General features: G+C 44.3%; 1 long non-coding RNA gene across 1 annotated transcript in view; it reads right to left on the bottom strand.

Moving 5' to 3' along the window:
* Positions 1-1184: 1184 nt before the first annotated feature.
* LOC137306069 (uncharacterized) overlaps positions 1185-21077 on the bottom strand; it is a 37527-nt gene continuing 17634 nt past the window's right edge. The window contains exon 3 of the long non-coding RNA XR_010958818.1: positions 1185-3364. This is a non-coding gene — a long non-coding RNA (uncharacterized lncRNA). The remainder of the gene's footprint in view (positions 3365-21077) is intronic.

Genomic DNA, 21077 nt, shown 5'->3' with positions numbered 1-21077 from the left:
TGCTTTAAATAGTGCTTTAATTCCCAGCGGGACTTCCAGGTTCAGGAACGGCGCGCACACCCAGATCGCTCGGAGTCGTGCGCGTCCTTAGGCACGTTGGAGCCGGGATTTCTGCCTGCTCCTCAAAAACACGATTTTCTTTGCCCTCAACGCACCCGCAGATTCCTTTTAGAATTGTGCCCGATCTCTTTGTGAAGATAATGCTGCCCATTTTCATTGCTGACTATTTTCAGAGATGTCAATACAGATCAGATGTTCTATATGTCAAGCTAGGCCTGAATTCAATTTGGCATTTTAATTTTGTATAAAGAACACAGAGATTTTCAGTATTCATTTCTCTTGTGACTGATGTAAAGTCACTTTATTTCTTTTTGCAAGTTTAAATTTCAACTGGCTTCCAAGTCACAGAAGTAATCATGCAGGGCAGAGTTTGTATCTTTCGCTAAGAATAAGTAAAAGGGTTGTTAGAATTTTATATTTGATTTAAATTTATCATGAGTGTAATAATGTGCACCAGCTAAAACTCCAAATCCTGGAAAATCAGAGTACTTCTGCTGCGGCAATGGGGTACATATGTCGAGGGCATTGTTCTCGTACCAACTTCATACTAAATCCTTCTCTGCACTAATTTTAAAAAAGAAATTATGAAGCTGCATGATGTTGGTGCCAGCACCATCCCCACATCTCGAGAATGAATAAAGAAAAAAAACAGCTGTGGTCTCACCTGCAAATTTACTGGTCTCTTTGGTTCAGGCACGCTCAGGTGCGTGAATTGCAATGATTTAACAGTCTTTTTAGATTCAAATGAAGCTCAAAGCTGTAGTTTCTAGAAATTCAGGAGCATCCATTTTTGGCCTACCCCACATAAGGTTAAACAGGTGCCTGCTCCAGTCAGGGCAGCCCAATTCCCCAGAGGGGTCCTAATATACGCATTAAGCCCCTTATTAGCATATTCAAGGAGCCCCATGCCTGTTTTAGGCAGGCTTTGCGAAGTTAATTATGCAGGATGCCTGAAAAATGACCAACCCAATATTGGGTCGGAAATCTTTCAGGTGTCCTTAGGATGCAGGACGCTGGTCCCTGAAAACCGGTCCCTGAAAACACTGCCCTTAAAACAGGTGCAACAAGGTCCAGTTTCCACCCCATTAATTTAACTTGTGAGCACCCCATAGTTTGACCTGTCTTTATTCAAAAAATAGCATTCAACCAATTACAACACTGTGCTATCATATAGTGTGGTCAAATTATAAATTTATAAAACATTTGAAATATTCAGAGGATATAAATGAATAAATCTAGCTTGGCCTTTCATCTTAATTTCCACAAGGGTTGCCAACGCAACCCATTTATTCCAATAGGTTTATTGTTCTATCTTTTGCATGAATGTATAATAGGCTTTGTGTAGAAACGACTTGGCTTGTCTCCTCCACTGTGACACACTGGTACAACCATTTTACTATGGAAACACAAATGTATGGTAATAAAAAAAATCTTTCTGCAAGTATTAATTGATGAATTGTTGCATCTTTCTCTTTGTGTTCTCTTGTGTTCGGCTAATAGTACATTTTCTTGTGCCCTTCACCCTATCACAGACTTTTCCCTTTTGTTCTTTCCCTGCCCCCCTTTTCCCTTGCTCTGTATTTGTTTAAAAGTTGTTCATTGACTTGAAATGTTAACGCCGTTTCTCTCTCCACTGATGCTGCCTGACCTGCTGAGTATTTCCAGCATTTTCTGTTTTTATTAGAGCACATTTCCTTCCCTGCTCTCATAAAGCTGGTGACACCTGCCATGGATGCCTGCAGCCCCAGCCATTCGCCCAAGTGGCCACTCTTCACTTTCCATGAGTACTGTGAAATGGACACTGAGATGCAAAGGAGACCTTCAAGTGATGGAGGTTCTTCAGAGAAGATCTACAAGGCTGATCCCTGTTATCAGATCTCTGACTTATAAAGCAAGAATGGAGGTGACTGAAAGGTGATCTTATAGTGGCATGCAAGTTTAAAAAATGGTGTGGAAAGGCTAAATCTAGATGCATTGGGCTGAAGGTTCAACTTCGACAGGGGGCATAAAATGGCCGGTAGCGGATCGGCAATAGTTAATGGAACGGGAAATCAGGCGGGGTGTCTAATTGGCGTTCGATTCGGCACAGCTCCACTCTGCCCATTATTTCAAACTAAACTTTGAGAATAGGACAAGGGGACACAAGGTTCAAATTAGGAAAAGTTAGATTTAGGATTGATGACAGGAAGTTCTTCTTCACTCAAAGAGCAATCAATAAACGGAATGGGTGTTTTGTACAAAGGTGGAGAAAAAAAGCCTGGAATCTTTTAAGAAAGAATTGAATGCCACAATGGCTGTAGGATCTTTTTGGATGCATGAATTAAAATGGGCCGAATAGCCTTCTTTATTTCTAATTGTCTTGTGACCTTCTGAGCCCGGACAGGCCTTTTTTTCAAAATCATCTCAAACCCTTTACTATGTTACTGTCAAGTACCAGACTGCAGACGACATATCATCCTTAAGCAGTCATTGTCAGTTTTTAACTCAGAAATTCTCGCTTTTTCCCCTTTAGGGGATTTTCACCTGTGTTTTTTTTATTGCTGTTCTGTATCCTCTGAAAAAAAAACGTTTTTGCCACTTATTTTTCCCAGGCTTTAAACTGAAAATGCTGTTTTTGGTTTACTCAAAAACCCTTGCTTTCTCTTCCTGTCCTGATTCTGATTGTGTACTCTGTAAGTGTGAATATCTTATGTAGACTCACACATACAGAGAATAGATTGACAGCAAAAAACAATGAAACACGCATATTTTACAATCGTGCACTATCTTTTTATCTCCCATTTCCTCCAAAATTTTGACTTTTGTTTTTCCCTGATTCTTTTATCTGCTTTTGAAGCATCTAACCAAAATTCTGGAAAATTGCCAGGAAGCCAAAAAGCAAAAAACCCCCAGAAAGTTTGGAACTTTAATTACCTTGTGCATTAAATTTCTTTGCCTTTATCTTTCAGGTGAGACATTAACCCAGGTCCCATCTGCCTTCAACTGGGTGTAAAAGATCACAAGGCACTATTCGAAGGGAGTTCTCCCGATGACCTGGCCAACATTTATCCCTGAATTAACACCAGAAAAATAGATTATCTGGTCATTTATCTCATTGTTGTTTGTGGGATCTTGCTGAGTGCAACTTGATTCCCGTGTTCCCTATATTGCAACAGTGACTGCACTTCAGAAGTTATTCATTAGCTGTGATGTGCTTCAGGACATCCTTAGACTGTGAAAGGCGTTATCTCAACGCAAGTTCTTTCTTTTTATAAGGCCCTTGTTCAGCTTGATGCAACTTCCCTCGGGAAGGTTGTCTTTTCTTCTGTTGAATTAAGGTGAAATATTAAAAAACTGAAGACTTATTATTTCAATAAAGAACATCCAGAATTATCATCCATTTTCATTGAGAAATTAACTTTTTCCAGATCACTGTGTACTACAGAACAGGGCAGGCAGTAATTTGTAAAGCGGATATTAAAACACTCAGATCATTTATTTGAAAGAGTCTGTTGTATTAAAATCTATTTTTAAAGATGAAATGAAATGTAATTTCTTGTGAGATTGCTGGGTATGTGGTATGGTGTCTAGTACAAGCGCATTTTGTTTTTGAATAGAAAGTGGTGGGTGAGTGTCAGCCATTGGAAAGAAAAGATCTTGACAAGATGTTACGATGATGGTTCGTAGAATCACAGGCCGGAAATTTCCTCGTGGCTTCTCCCCTTTCGCCGCCGAACGTCCACCAAAGTTACGGCGGCAAAGCAGGAAAATCTCCGAGGAAATTTCCGACCATAGAGACTTCGGTATGGAAAGAAACTATTCACTCTGCTGTGCCAGTGCTGGTGCTGGCTCCACATCAAAGAATGATACATAGAATGACACAGCACAGAAGGAGGCCATTCAGCCCATCATTCACATTCCATTTTCCTGTTCTTTCCCTGTACCCTTATTTTTTTTACTCTTCAAATGTACTCTTTTAAACATCAGGATTGACTTGGCTTTAGTAGCCACTGATGGCATGGGATTCATGGGGTCAATTTTGAAGTGTCCATTGGATGGATGATGGGTGGAACAAGCCTTCTGCTCACCCAAAACAAGTGGTTGGGGGCCCAAACCATTTTCACAGTCGAGCCTGATTTGCATGCCATCCAACAATGTAAACAATTCCATGGCACCGTTCAAAGAAGAGCAGGGGAGTTCTCCTTAGTGGCCTGGCCAATATTTATCCCTCAACCAACATCAATGAAACAGATTATCTGGTCATTTATCTCACTGTTGTTTATGGGACCTTGCTGTGCACATATTGGTTTCCCTACATTACAACAGTGACTACACTTCAAAAGTACTTAATTGACTGTGAAGCACTTTGGGAGGCCCTGAGGTTGTGAAAGGTGCTGTAATAAATTACCTAAAGCACAAATGTATCTGTCTAGCATTTCTCTCACAACCTGAAGACACAAAAGGATGCCCAAGGAAAATTCATAATAATACTCTATATTATGTACGTTGCCTTGAAGTCTGAGAAAGAAGGTTGTGGCTTTAAACCATATGGCAGCATATAATGAAATAGCGTTGGGTAACAGTCACAGAGATTTAAGAAGCTCTCACTGAGTTAATTCATAGCAAAGCAGCTAAATGTTTAAATAGCTAAACAGCAAAAATGCATTCAATTAGGTAGAAGCAAACACAACAACAATTTTCAAATCCGAACAAATGTGTCCAATTTAAGAGAAAGGACCCATGAATTGCCTGTTTTATTCAGGCTCTGAGCATCTGTTGTGCTGTTCAGGTGCTCCAACCACATTATGAGGCTTTGGCCTCATTAAGAGATGTTTTGGGGCTAACGTGTGCACAATCTTTCAGCACTCCACAGGTTCTGCTCCCCGTGTAATGGCACAACCTGTACACTGGGGGCTAAGCTTGCCTGAGTGTGTGGTGGTTAATTAGAAGCAGAAGTGGAGACCCTACATATCGTATCATTAGTAGTGTAGCAATGAAATATATAGTACAGTGTATCATTCAATGATCCCTTATTAAGGGAGCTTCTTTGCATTCTCTGAGCAGGGTTGTTGCAATTTAGACTAAAACGAAAGGTGCAACAATTTCCACTTACATTTTTGAAGATTTTTTATTACATCCAATGTTCCACCTTTAATGGTCATTCATGTACACCCATGTAAACCAATACTCATACATATTTCATATATAGCTACAGCTACAGATAGACATTTATGCTACTTATACATATTTATAGTAACCAATACAGAGCTCAAAGGCGAAAGGGATGAGGAAATATGTATATCACAGTTATTATATTTCATGTTATTTAGGTAGTGTTAGGAATTGAATGATTCTGTGTGCTTTGACTCCATTCTCTTGTTCTTTTTTAAAACATTCTTTTTTATAACATTTTATAACATTTCAAGTCACAGTTCTTGTGACTTGAATTCTTGTATCCGATAATCAAAGTTAAACTTACCCTGTGAGATAAATGGAGAAATTTCTAGTCATTGAAGATGAGATTAACTGATGCAGCACAGCCCAGGGATCAGGCTTGGGATCTTCCTGTTCTGCGTGGTTCAGTACCTCATTGGGTGGTACACTTACACAATGAGCTATAAATGAAGCTCAGTGTCCTGTTTGTCCTCTCACCAATATACAGATTCCAGTCCAAAAGATTGATCCCATTCTCAAACCACAGTACAAATTGAAAACCTTATTATATTCGATATTATGTACATTAACTTGATGTCTGAGACAGAGCGTTGCAGCTTTAAACCGTTCTCCAAGACTTGAACACAGAAACTTGGCTGGCACTCCAGTATGATGCTAAGGGAGTGCTGCACTATTAATTATACCATGCCTTGAATGGCATGTGATTCCAGAAAGGGCCGTGGAGGGTTGGGTATTGGGAGGTCGATTTTTGTGTCAAGCTGTTAAAAGGCTTTCCTCTAAGTATTTTGGAGTGGCCTGCAGGGTCCCTTTAAGGACCACTGGTTAGAATGCTGAACATCAGGCACAAATGGGTGGAGCATGTGCTGCACACGTTCCATCAATTGCTACTTCAAAATTGCATCGGGGTTCTACTGACAAGTAGGGCTCTGATTGCATGGCATAATGAGAGTCCGGCTTGTTTCTGGCAAGAGCCTGGGCCAACTATCTTAAGGCCCCCACAATAATGGCAGTGGCCCAGTTGTCAGTGGGAAAAGGGCAGTAAGGTGTGCACCTGCATTTCCAGCATGCTAATTACCCCATTCATGCCTGAAAACAGGAATGAAAATTGCCACCCATATTTCAATATGAATTTGCATGAAAACATTCCTTCTAACCTCCCCTCTTTGTGCTTCTAGCTCTAACCTTAAGAGCCCTTCTGATACTGATGGACCAGTGGAAATAATCTTTTGCTATTTATCTGAGGCTGTTTGGCCCCTAAATCTGTAACAAAAACAGAAAATGCTGGAAAGATATAGCAGGTCAGACGGCATCTGCAGAGAAAATGTCAGGTGAATGTTTCACAATGTTAAAATGTATTCTTTTATGATGTTGGTTGAAGGATTAAGGGAGGAATGTTGACTTGGACATTTCAGTACTCTTCTTCAAATTGCATCATGGGATCTTTAAGATGTACCTGAAGAGGCAGACAGGACCTCAGTGTAAAATGTCATTCAAAGGACCGCATCCTGAGCAAAACAGCACTCACTCAGCACTGCACTGGAGCACCAGCCTAGATTATGTGCTCAATAATATCGAATGTAATAAAGTTTCCAATTGCACTGTAGTTTGAGAATGGGATTAGCCTTTTGGATTGGAATCTGGATATTGGTAAGAGAAAACACAGGACATTGAGCTCCATTTATAGCTCATTGTGTAAATCACCACCTAGTGTGGTACTGACCTACGCAGCACAGGAAGATCCCAAGCCTGATCCCTAGTCTGTACTGAATCAGTTAATCTCATCTTCAGTGACTAGAAATTCCTCCGTGTATCCCATGGGGTAAGTTTAACTTTGATTATTGGATAAAAGAATTTGAGTCACAAGAACTGATTCCTATATGTGATGATCTGTGAATGTTATGAAACAGAACCTCAAGAAAGAAATCGAAGCGCACAGAATCATTCAATTCCTAACACTACCTAAATTGTATGAAATACTATAACTGTGATATACATATTTCCTCATCCCTTTCTTCTTTGGGCTCTGTATTGGTTACTATAAATATGTATAAGTAGTATAAATATCTATCTGTAGCTGTAGCTATATATTAAATATGTATGAGTATTAGTTTACATGGGTGTACATGAACGACTATTAAAGGTGGAACATTGGATGTAATATAAAAATCTACAAAAATGTAAGTGCAAAGGTAATCTTGTTACACCTTCCATTTCAGTCTAAATTGCAACAGCCCTGCTCAGAGAATGCAAAGAAGCTCCCTTAATAAGGGATCATTGAATGATACACTGTACTATATATTTCATGCTACACTACCAATGATGCAATATTTAGGATTTCCATTTCAGCCTCTCATTAACCACCGTACAGTATGAGGTGCTGGGTCAAGCTTAGCCCCCAGTGTGCAGGCTACGCTATTACACAGGGGGCAGAACCTGTGGAGTGCTGACAGTTTGTGCACACATTGGCCCCAAAACATCTCTTAATGAGGCCAAAGCCTCATAATGTGGTTGGAGCATCAGAACATCACAAGAGATGCTCAGAGCCCGAATAAAACAGGCACTTCATGGGAAGCCCTTCCCATATATTGGGTCCTTTCTTTTAAATTGGACTCATTAATTTAGATTTGCAAATAGTTACTGTGTTTGTTTCCTCCTAATTTAGTGCTTTTTTGATACTTAGGTGTTTAACCGTTAAGCTGCATGGCTAAGAATAAACTTAGTGAAGGCTTCTAAAATCTCTTTGACCGATCCTGAGGGATATTTCATGCTGTGCTGCCCATACGAGCTTTATGGGCTTTCCTATGGCGATCCTTTTCATAGAATCATAGAAAATTTACGGCACAGAAGGAGGCCATTCAGCCCATCGTGTCCGCGCTGGACAAAAATGAGCCACCCAGCCTAATCCCACTTTCCAGCACTTGATCCGTAGCCTTGTAGGTCACGGCACTTCAGGTGCACATCCAGGTACTTTTTAAATGAGTTTATTGCCTCTTCCACCCTTTCAGGCAGTGAATTCCAGACCGCTACCACCCTCTGGGTGAAATTTTTTTCCCTCAGCTCCCCTCTAATCCTTCCACCAATTACTTCAAATCTATGCCCCCTGGTTATTGACCTCTCTGCTAGGGGAAATAGGTCCTTCCTATCCACTGTATCTAGGCCCTTCATAATTTTGTACACCTCAATTAAATCACCCCTCAGCCTCCTCTGTTCCAAAGAGAACAACCCCAGCCTATCCAATCTTTCCTCATAGCTAAAATTCTCCTGTCCTGGCAACATCCTCATAAATCTCCTCTGTACCCTCGTGAATGCAATCATATCTTTCCTGTAATGTGGTGACCAGAACTGTACGCAGTACTCAAGCTGTGGCCTAACTATTTTTTTATACAGTTCTAGATATCCACCCTGCTCTTATATTCTATGCCTCAGCTAATAAAGGAAAGCATCCCGTATGCCTTCTTAACCACCTTATCTACCTGTCCTGCTACCTTCAGAGATCTGTGGGTATGCACTTCAAGGTCCCTCACTTCCTCTACACCTCGTAACATCCTACCATTTATTGTGTATTCCCTCCGCAAATGCATTACCTCACACTTCTCAGGATTGAATTCCATTTGCCACTTTACTGCCCACCTGACCAGTCCATTGCTATCCTTATGCAGTCTACAGCTTTCCTCTTCACTATCAACCACACGGCCAATTTTTGAATCATCTGCAAACTTCTTAATCGTGCCCCCTACATTTAAGTCCAAATCATTTATACCACAAAAAGCAAGGGACCTAGTACCGAGCCATGCGGAAACCCACTGCAAACAGTCTTCCAGTCACAAAAACATTTATTGACCATTACCCTTTGCTTCCTGCCACTGAGCCAATTTTGGATCCAACTTGCCTCTTTCCCTTGGATCCCATGGGCTTTTACTTTTTTGACCAGTCTGCCATGTGGGACCTTGTTAAAAACCTTGCTAAAATCCATGTACATTACATCAAGCGCACTACTCTCATCGACCCTCCTAGTTACCACCACAAAAAATTCAATCAAGTTAGTCAGGCACGACCTTCCCTTAACAAACCCATGCTGACTGTCCTTGATTACTCCGTGCCTTTCTAAGTGACGGTTTATGCTGTCCCTCAGAATTGATTCCAATAATTTGCCCACCACCGAGGTTAGGCTGACTGGCCTGCAATTACTTGGTCTATCTCTCGCTCCCTTTTTAAACAACGGTACAACATTAGCAGTCCTCCAATCCTTCGGTGCCATGACTGTAGCCAGGGAAGATTGGAAAATGATGTCAGAGCCTCCGTTATTTCCTCCCTTGCTCTTCTAACAGCCTGGGATACATTTCATCCAGGCCTGGTGATTTATCTATTTTCAAAGATGCTAATCTCCTTAATACTTCCTCTCTCACTATGTTTATCCCATCTAATATTTCACACTCCTACTCCTTAACTATAATGTTTGCATCGTTCCTTTCATTTGTGAAGACAGACGCAAAGTATTCATTAAGAACCTTATATGCATCTTTCGCCTCCACACCTAGGTTACCTTTTAGGTCTCTAATAGGCCGTACTCATTCTTTAGTTATCCTCTTGTTCTTAATATATTTATAAAACATTTTTGGGTTTTCCTTGATTTTATTTGCCAATATTTTTTCATACCTTCTTTGCTTTCCCAATTTCCTTTTTAATTTCACGTCTGCACTTTCTATACTCCTCTAGGCTTTCTATAGTATTGAGTTCTCGTCTGACATAAGCTTTCCTTTTTTGCCTTATCTTACCCTGTATGCTCCTTGACATCCAGGGGGCTCTAGGTTTGGCAGTCCTACCCTTTTTCTTTGTGGGAACATGTTTACTCTGAACCCCTTGAATCTCCCCCTTGAATGCCTCCCACTGCTCTGACACTGATTTACCTTCAAGTAGCTGTTTCCAGTCCATTTTTGCTAAATCACTTCTTAGCTTAGTAAAATTAGCCTTTCCCCAATTGAGAACTTTAACTCCTGTTCTATCTTTGTCCTTTTCCATAACTATGCTAAATCTGACTGAATTATGATCATTACCACAAAAATGCTCTCACACTGATACTCCTTCCACTTGTCCAGCTTCATTTCCTAAAACTAAACCCAGAACAGCCCCCTTTCTTGTTGGGCTTGCTACATATCGGCTAAAAAAGTTCTCCTGTATGCAATGTAAGAATTTTGTGCTGTCTATATCCTTCACAATGTTTGTATCCCAGTTAATATTAGGGTAGTTAAAATCCCCTAATATTACTGCCCTATTGTTTTTGCACGTCTCAGAAATTTGCCGACATATTTGCTCCTCCACCTCTCTCTCACTGTTTGGGGGTCTATAATACACTCCCAATAGTGTGACTGCCCCTTTATTGTTCCTTAGCTCGACCCATATGGCCTCATTTGATGATCCTTCTAACATATCATCCCTCCTCACAGCTGTAATTGTTTTTTTTTTATTCGTTCACGGGATGTGGGCGTCGCTGGCAAGGCCGGCATTTATTGCCCATCCCTAATTGCCCTTGAGAAGGTGGTGGTGAGCCGCCTTCTTGAACCGCTGCAGTCCGTGTGGTGACGGTTCTCCCACAGTGCTGTTAGGAAGGGAGTTCCAGGATTTTGACCCAGCGACAATGAAGGAACGGCGATATATTTCCAAGTCGGGATGGTGTGTGACTTGGAGGGGAACGTGCAGGTGGTGTTGTTCCCATGCGCCTGCTGCCCTTGTCCTTCTAGGTGGTAGAGGTCGCGGGTTTGGGAGGTGCTGTCGAAGAAGCCTTGGCGAGTTGCTGCAGTGCATCCTGTGGATGGTACACACTGCAGCCACTGTGCGCCGGTGGTGAAGGGAGTGAATGTTTAGGGTGGTGGATGGGGTGCCAATCAAGCGGGCTGCTTTGTCCTGGATGGTGTCGAGCTTCTTGAGTGTTGTTGGAGCTGCACTCATCCAAGCAAGTGGAGAGTTTTCCATCACACTCCTGACTTGTGCTTGTAGATGGTGGAAAGGCTTTGGGGAGTCAGGAGGTGAGTCACTCGCCGCAGAATACCCAGCCTTGGACCTGCTCTTGTAGCCACCATATTTATATGGCTGGTCCAGTTAAGTTTCTGGTCAATGGTGACCCCCAGGATGTTGATGGTGGGGGATTCGGCGATGGTAATGCTGTTGAATGTCAAGGGGAGGTGGTTAGACTCTCTCTTGTTGGAGATGGTCATTGCCTGGCACTTGTCTGGTGCAAATGTTACTTGCCACTTTTGAGCCCAAGCCTGGATGTTGTCCAGGTCTTGCTGCATGCGGGCTCGGACTGCTTCATTTTCTGAAGGGTTGCGAATGGAACTGAGCACTGTGCAATCATCAGCGAACATCCCCATTTCTGACCTTATAATGGAGGGAAGGTCATTGATGAAGCAGCTGAAGATGGTTGGGCCTAGGACACTGCCTTGAGGAACCCCTGCAGCAATGTCCTGGGGCTGAGATGATTAGCCTCCAACAATCACTATCATCTTCCTTTGTGCTAGGTATGACTCCAGCCACTGGAGAGTTTTCCCCCTGATCCCCATTGATTTCAATTTTACTAGGGCTCCTTGGTGCCACACTCAGTCAAATGCTGCATGATGTCAAGAGCAGTTACTCTCACCTCACCTCTGGAATTCAGCTCTTTTGTCCATGTTTGGACCAAGGCTGTAATGAGGTCTGGAGCCGAGTGGTCCTGGTGGAACCCAAACTGACCATCGGTGAGCAGGTTATTGGTGAGTAAGTGCCGCTTGATAGCACTGTCGATGACACCTTCCATCACTTTGCTGATGATTGAGAGTAGATTGATGGGGCGGTAATTGGCCGGATTGGATTTGTCCTGCTCTTTGTGGACAGGACATACCTGGGCAATTTTCCACATTGTCAGGTAGATGCCAGTGTTGTAGCTGTACTGGAACAGCTTGGCTAGAGGTGCAGCTAGTTCTGGAGCACAAGTCTTCAGCACTACAGCCGGGATGTTGTCGGGGCCCATAGCCATTGCTGTATCCAGTGCACTCAGCTGTTTCTTGATGTCACGTGGAGTGAATCGAATTGGCTGAAGACTGGCTTCTGTGATGGTTGGGTATATCGGGAGGCGGCTGAGATGGATCATCCACTCGGCTCTTCTGGCTGAAGATGGTTGCAAACGCTTCAGCCTTGTCTTTTGCACTCACGTGCTGGACTCCGCCATCGTTGAGGATGGGGATGTTTACAGAGCCTCCTCCTCACGTTAGTTGTTTAATTGTCCACCACCATTCACGACTGGATGTGGCAGGACTGCAGAGCTTTGATCTAATCCGTTGGTTGTGGAATCGCTTAGCTCTGTCTATAGCAAGTTGCTTCCGCTGTTTAGCATGCATGTAGTCCTCATTTGTAGCTTCACCAGGTTGGCACCTCATTTTTAGGTACGCCTGGTGCTGCTCCTGGCATGCTCTTCTCCACTCCTCATTGGACCAGGGTTGATCCCCTGGCTTGTTGGTAATGGTAGAGTGAGGAATATGCCAGGCCATGAGGTTACAGATTGTGCTGGAATACAATTCTGCTGCTGCTGATGGCCCACAGCGCCTCATGGATGCCCAGTTTTGAGCTGCTAGTTCTGTTCTGAATCTATCCCATTTAGCACGGTGGTAGTGCCACACAACACATTGGATGGTGTCCTCAGTGCGAAGACTGGACTTCGTCTCCATGAGGACTGTGCGGTGGTCACTCCTACCAATAATGTCATGGACAGATGCATTTGCGACAGGTAGATTGGCGGGGACGAGGTCAAGTAGGTTTTTCCCCTCGTGTTGGTTCGCTCACCACCTGCCGCAGGCCCAGTCTGGCAGCTATGTCCTTTAGGACTCGGCCAGCTCGGTCAGTAGTGGTACTACCAAACCACTCTTGGTGATGGACATTGAAGTCCCCCACCCAGAGTACATTCAGTGCCCTTGCTACCCTCAGTGCTTCCTCCAAGTGGTGTTCAACATGGAGGAGGATTGATTCATCAGCTGAGGGAGGGCGGTAGGTGGTAATCAGCAGGAGGTTTCCTTGCCCACGTCTGACCTGATGCCATGAGATTTCATGGGGTCCAGACTCAATGTTGAGGACTCCCAGGGCCACTCCCTCCTGACTGTATATCACTGTACCGCCCCCTCTGGTGGGTCTGTCCTGCCGGTGGGACAGGACATACCCAGGGATGGTGATGGAAGAGTCTGGGACATTGGCTGAAAGGTATGATTCTGTGAGTATGGCTATGTCAGGCTGTTGCTTGACTAGTCTGTGGGACAGCTCTCCCAATTTTGGCACAAGTCCCCAGATGTTAGTGAGGAGGACTTTGCAGGGTTGACTGGGCTTGGTTTGCCTTTGTCGTGTCTGGTGTCTAGTGGTCTGATGCCGGGTGGTCCGTCCGGTTTTATTCTTGTTGTGACTTTTTTTCGCGAGATTGTACAACTGAGTGGCTTGCTAGGCCATTTCAGAGGGCAATTAAGAATCAAGCACATTGCTGTGTGTCTGGAGTCATATATAGGCCAGACCGGGTAAGGGCGGCAGGTTTCCTTCCCTGAAGGACATTAGTGAACCAGATGGGTTTTTACGACAATCTGGTAGTTATCGTAACTGAATCTGCACTCAGGTTTCCATCCCTCTCCCAAGCTAATTTAAACCCTCCCCAACAGCACTGGTAAACCTTCCTGCAAGGATATTGGTCCCGGCCCTGTTGAGGTGCAACCCCCCTGGCTTGTACAGGTCCCAACTCCCCCAGAACCGGTCCCAAATACCCAGGAATCTAAAGCCCTCGCTCCTGCGCCACCTCTCCAGCCACGCATTCATCTGCTCTATCTTCCTATTTCTAAACTCACTAGCGCGTGGCACCGGGAGTAATCCGGAGATTATTACCTTTGAGGTCCTGCTTATTAATTCCTTTCCTAGCTCCTTAAAATCTGCCTGCAGGACCTCATCCCTCTTTCCACCTATCTCATTGGTATCGATATGGACCACGACCTCTGGCTGTTCACCCTTCCCCCTCAGAATGTTTTCCAGCCGCTCAGTGACATCCTTGACCTTGGCACCAGGGAGGCAACGTGCCATCCTGGAATCATGTCTGCAGCCGCAGAAACGCCTGTCTATTCGCCTAACTATTGAATCCCCTATCACTATTGCTCAACTGATCTTTCTCCTCGCCCCCTGTACAGCTGAGCCACCCATGGTGCTGTGGACTTGGCACTGGCTGCACGCCCCAGAGGAACCATTGCCCTCACTAGTATTCAGAACTGAATACTTCTGTGTTTACAAATTTGTTTATTATATTAATTCTTGGGATATGGGCCACGCGGCCAAGTCTGTCATTTATTGCCCATCCTTAGTTGCCCTGAGTAGAAGGAGGTGGGCTTTCAGCTTGGCCAATAATTAACCCTCAACCAATATCACTAAAACAGATTATCTGGTCATTATCGCATTGCTGTTTGTGGGAGCTTGCTGTGCGCAAATTGGCTGCCGTGTTTCCTAAGTTACAGCAGTGACTACACTTCAAAAGTACTTAATTGGCTGTAAAGCATTTTGGGACGTACTGAGATCGTGAGAGGCGCTTTATAAATGCAAGTCTTTCTTTCTTTAAACCTCTTGTGTATTTCCAACATTTTCTATCTTTATCTTATGTCCAATTATAATTCCCTCATACCCTAAACTGCACCAATACCACTGCAGGGGGCTGAGTGGTGCAGTGCATTAGTCAACTGTTCCTTCACCTCTGGAAGCTTATTTGGCTGATGGGGTGATATCCTCTCCCTCTGTTAGCTGTAAGGGACCTATGTGAAATATGTTTAGGCAACCTCTATCTAGTACCCACTTACTTACTATGGTAACTTTTACAAATTTCGCCTCCCAGTATGGGAACGGTGTCCGTTCATCCGTTGTCGCAGTGACAACGTTGTCTACCTCATACGTTGCAGGAAAGGATGCCGCGGAGCATGGTACATTGGCGAGACCATGCAGACACTGCGACAACGGATGAACGGACACCGCGCAATAATCGCCAGATAGGAGGGTTCCCTCCCAGTCGGGGAACACTTGAGCAGTCATGGACATTCAGCCACAGATCTTCGGGTAAGCGTTCTCCAAGTCGGCCTTCGAGACACACGACAACGCAAAATCGTCGAGCAGAAATTGATAGCCAAGTTCCGCACCCATGAGGACGGCCTCAACCGGGATCTTGGGTTCATGTCACGCTACACGTAACCCCACCAGCGAAAAAAGGTTATCTGTTTTTAACACAACGGGTCATTCTCTGTCTTTCTCTTCCTTTCGGATGTTTCTCTCTCTCTCTCTGTTTTGTGTTCTGGCCGTTTGTGTATTCGGTGGTCCTGTCGGTAACATCACTCTGTCTGAACACTTTGATTGCCTTGACAACGGGCAGTTGGAAAGATTATCTGTAATCACCAGGTATTGTTCTCTGACTATAAATGCGATAACTTTCCATGGAATCCCACACTCGCTCACCTGACGAAGGAGAAAGCCTCCGAAAGCTTGCGATTTTCAAATAAACAGTTGGACTATAACCTGGTGTTGTAAGATTCCTTACATTTGTGAAAAATGCTATTTTGATTTCCCGCTCCCAGGCCTTGCACCTGGAGAGACAATGGGTGCTGATTACTGGGTGTCTGTCGTTTCCCGAGTTGATGGCCCCCATTAGCAGGTTATGGGTTTCGATCTCAAACCAATCTCGCTTAACTGGCTTCTCTCCTGGAAGACAATGGCCCGGCCGTCTCCTGCCTTCCACCAGTTTCGGTTGGGACTGAGTGTCTCTGAGTTACCTCTCGGGGTATTGTTCCCAGTAATCATGTTAAATGGTGATAACGTCAATTGGCCTGGGTTCCCTTCCACCCAGCCTGTCAGTGCGAAATGTCCGTTTGCATATGAATGCACCTTAGTCAGGATAACCTGGCTTGGAACTCCTGCCAGTCAATCTTATTCCCTAAGCCGCTCCCACAAGCATGCCAAACAGTACAGTTCTTTCTTGGGGGTATTGGATTTAAAATATGATTCATAAAAATGGCCAGAATGCTGGTGCTACACTCCTGATCCTTCTCGACCTGTATGAAGCCTTTGACACGGTTGACCACACCATCCTCCTCCAACATCTCTCCTTTGTCGTTCAGTTTGGGGGGACTGCACTTGCCTGGTTCCATTCTTATCTATCCAGTCGTAGCCAGAGAATCACCTGCAATGGCTTCTCTTCCTGCTCCTGGACCATTACCCCTGGAATCCCCCAAGGATCTACCCTTGGCCCTCTCCTATTTCTCATCAACACGCTGCCCCTAGGTGACATCATCCGAAAACACAACCTCTGGTTCCACATGTGCGCTGACGACACTCAGTCCTACCTCACCACCACCTCTCTCGATCCTTCCACTGTCTCTCATTTGTCACACTGCTAGTCCGACATCCAGTACTCGATGAGCAAAAGTTTTCCCCAACTAAATATTGGGAAGACAGAAGCCATTGTCTTTGGACCCTGCCATAAACTCCATTCCCTAGTCACCGACTCTATCCCTCTCCCTGGCCACTGTCTGAGGCTGAACCAGGCTGTTCACAATCTTGGCATCCTAGTTGACCCCGAGATGAGCTTCCGACCACATATCTGCTCCATCACCAAGACCGCCTACTTCCTTCTCCGTAATATCGCCCGTTTCTGCCATTGCCTCAGCTCATTTGCTGGTGAAACCCTCATCCATGCCTTTGTTACCTCTAGACTTGACTATTCGAATGCTCTCCTGGCTGGCCTCCCACCTTTCACCCTCCATAAACTTGAGCTCGTTCAAAACTCTGCTGCCATTATCCTAACTCGCACCAAATGCCGTTCACCCATCACCCCTGTGCTCGCTGACCTACATTGGCTCCCGGTCTGGGATCACCTTGATTTTAAAGTTCTCATCATTGTTTTCAAATCCCACCATGGTCTCATCCCTCCCTATCTCTGTAACCTCCTCCATCCTTATACCCTCCGAGATCTCTGCACTCCTCCAATTGTTGCCTTTTGAGCATCCCCGATTTTAATCGCTCCACCATTGGCGGCCATGCCTTCAGCTGTCTAGACCCTAAGCTCTGGAATTCCCTCCCTAAACCTCTCCAACTCTCTACCTCATTCCTCCTCCTTTAAGACATTTCTTAAAACCTACCTCTTTGACAAAGCTTTTGGTCACCTGTCCTAATATCTCCTTATCTGGCTCGGTATCAAATTTTGTTTGATAACACTAGAGTAAAGCGCCTTGGGATGTTTTACTATGTTAAATGCAAGTTGTTGTTGTTATTGTCTCACATGAAGCTCTATAGTTCCCTTCTACAGTGTCTGCAGTCATCTTGGTTGATAACTTTGATTTCATGATAGGGTACAAAATCTACCTCTAACAGCAACAGGAGATCAAGCTTTTTGTGGAGTTCCTCATCTTACAAGGTCAGTGCTTGTCTTCAGCTTGCTTTGAAGGCCTCTGCTTCTGTCTATGAGTAATGAGAAATCGTTCAGTAGATGCTGTTGGTTTAATCTATTCTACTCTGATTTTATTCAGCCCCACAAACACATCCCCCCACCCCTGTTTTCACCCCTATTCTTTGGGGCAATGTCAGTGATCCTTCTTCTGTCCTCCCCCTTTCTTCAACCTCGTCTCTAGGTCTAGATCACAACAGATGGGAAAAAAATCAAAGGCACAGGCAAGCAAGCAAGATGGAAACAGTTAAGTGGAGCACCACCCACCTCTTGTAACATTCTCTCTCTCTCTTATTCTACTTCTCTTTAGCTGGTGTTATTTTACTGACTTCTACTGACTTCAAATTTTGTACCCTATCATGAAATCAAAGTTATCAACCAAGATGACAGCAGACACTGTAGAAGGGAACTATAGAGCTTCATGTGAGACAATAACAATGAAGCTGCTTAACTGTGGGCTGTTTTTTTTTGATCAGCTTGTAGCCTGACACTCACGGAAACCATCACCATGTTTAAGAGTTCCCGATCAAACTGCTGAGACATTGTCAAAAGTACAGTTTCTGTTTGTTTGATGTGGATTGTACACAATCTCACCGTAGTAACTGACCGGGGGTGATTTTAACTTTGGGTGATTGTGTAAAACAGACGATATCGGATCGGCCGCCCGTTATACATCTCTCCCAATTTTCACTTCCACTGACTTCAATCGGGAGAGATGTATAACAGGAGGCTGAAGCGATGGCGCCTTTTCCACACTATCGGCCAAAGTCAAAATTAACCTCAGCAAGTCCAATGAGGTTAGATGTAGGTTAGCAGGAGCCAAGGGTGAGGGACCCCCAAGTTTCCACAGAGGGAATGGCCCTAAATGGATAGCACTTTCAGAGAGTTGGCACAGACATGATGGGCCGAATGGGTTCCTTCTGTGCTGTGAAATTCTATGATTCCATGTATGTACAATGATGTCATAAAACAGAGGTATAGTATCTATCCACATTTATGGCAACCCATATGTAAAATGATTCTTGACTTACCAGCCAAAAAAATTGAATTAAAAGAACTATGCCTCAGTTCTAAAAATGCATCACCATGGCTCCCAGACAGCGGCAAATTTGATTTTAATGCACTCTGTTCCACATACTGCTGCCACTGCAGGTGTACAGGGACAGTGAGCTTGAGAGAGGTGTGGGAGACTTGGAATTGGAGAAAAGGGAGCTGCAGAGAGGGGAACTGGAGACCAGGGGCTGGAGAGAAAGGAACTGGAGACCAGGGGCTGGAGAGAGAGCAACTGGAGACCAGGGACTGGAGAGAAAGGAACTGGAGATCAGGGGCTGGAGAGAGAGCAACTGGAGACCAGGGACTGGAGAGAAAGGAACTGGAGATCAGGGGCTGGAGAGAGAGCAACTGGAGACCAGGGACTGGAGAGAAAGGAACTGGAGATCAGGGGCTGGAGAGACAGGGACTGGAGAACTGCAGCTGGGGAGACAGGAATTGAAGACCAGGAGCTGGAGAGACAGGAACTAGAGATCAGAGGCTGAAGAGACTGAAACTGGATACCTGAGGCTGGAGAGGCAGGAACTGGAGACCAGGGATTGGAGAGACAGGAACTAAAAATCAGGGGCTGGAGAGTCTGGAAGTGGAGACCAGGAGCTGGAGAGACAGGAACTGAAGACTAGAGGCTAGAGAGTCCAGAACTGGAGACCATGGGCTGGAGAGTCCGGAAGTGGAGACCAGGAGCTGGAGAGACAGGAACTGAAGACTAGAGGCTAGAGAGTCCAGACCTGGAGACCATGGGCTGGAGAGTCCGGAAGTGGAGACCAGGGGTTGGAGAGACAGGAGCTGGAGACCAGGGGCTGGAGAGAGAGGAACTGGAAAGCAGGGGGTCTTTCCCCTTAGCCCTGTAAATTTTTCCTTTTCAAGTGCATATCAAATTACCTTTTGAAAGTTACTATTGAAGCTGCTTCCACCACCCTATCAGGCAGTGCATTACAGATCATAACAACTTGCTGCGTAAATAATTCTCCTCATCTCCCTTTTGGTTTTGTTGCCAATTATCTTAAATCTGTGTCCTCTGGTTACCGACCCTTCTGCCACTAGAAAGTTTCTCCTCATTTACTGTATCAAAACCCCTCATAATTTTGAACATCTCTATTAAATCTCACCATAGCCTTCTCTGCTCAGCCGGAGATAGAATGAGCGAATGATAGAAATTATGGTAATAGGCTCAACAGGCCTCATTAATGTGCATTCATAGCAATTATAATACAAACATCCCCCAAACAGTGCTAACATTTGCATGGTTTTCATGAACAAGCAGCTTTTGTTTTGTTTCTGTGGAGACAGATGTGTTCGACTGCCACAGGAGCTCCATTACAGAGCAGAGGTGGGAATGTGACACTAGAGCACTCAGACAAAGCCCAAAAGCGTACACAAGGACCAGTTATTCACACTTTTTCCAATATATTCCGGAGACAGCTATTGCCCGGTAAATTTACCCAAGAGCAAGCCAGTTCTCCTTTATTGTTCGTTAATAATGGGCCTGTCCTGGCACTCTATACGCAGACTGTGATCTCTGTGTAATGGGTATGCGGAGTGCTTTAACACATCCAATGCAAATGCCTTTGTTTGGCTGGCAGAATTTCTGTATGATTAATTTACCAATCATGTTCTAATTATCTTCACAGTTGTTGCCGGTATGGAGATCATCATTATTCCTTTCAAATAAGGTAAGCCGGGGAGCTACAGCTCAGTACTAGACTACCACAAAAACACTGCCGTGGAATCACTTTACAAATACATGGCTTCTTTCTGAATGTATTGTTTCATCTCTAAGAGAGAGTTGTAATGTTGGAAAGTATGGAGTCATACACTTGCATTTATCAAGCTAAAATGTCTAAACAGTTCCACCAAATGAATGAATTATTTTGAAGAGCAGTCACTGTTGTTGTGTAGACAAACACTCAAACATGCTGCAACATTCCATAGACAATGATGAGATGAATGAGCAGTTAATCTATTTTTGGTGGAATTTGGTTGAAGAAGGAATGCTGACCGGGAGAACTCTCTACTTTTTCTCGTATAGCACCCCTGGGATCTTTAATCAACCTGTGCTGCTAAACAAACAGAGTGCAAATCATTTCAACGTCTCAATCGAAGGACACAACTTCTGGTGGGGCAATGCCCTCTGAGGATTGCACTGGAGTGTTAGCCTAGCTTAAATCCTGGTGTTGGGGATTTTGACTCAGAGGTGAGAGGACAGCCAATTAAGTCAAGCTGATATACATATGAATAAAGACCATTTAGAAGTTAGCTGTGGCTCAGTAGTAACTCTCACCTCTGAATTACAAGGTTGTGGGTTCAAACACCAGTCAGGTACTTGCTGTGTGTAAATTGTCTG

The sequence above is a fragment of the Heptranchias perlo genome, chromosome 3 (assembly GCF_035084215.1).
Source record: "Heptranchias perlo isolate sHepPer1 chromosome 3, sHepPer1.hap1, whole genome shotgun sequence".
NCBI lineage: Eukaryota > Metazoa > Chordata > Chondrichthyes > Hexanchiformes > Hexanchidae > Heptranchias > Heptranchias perlo.
The sequence above is the reverse complement of the archived record's forward strand: the minus strand, read 5'-3'. Positions and strand labels throughout refer to the sequence as shown.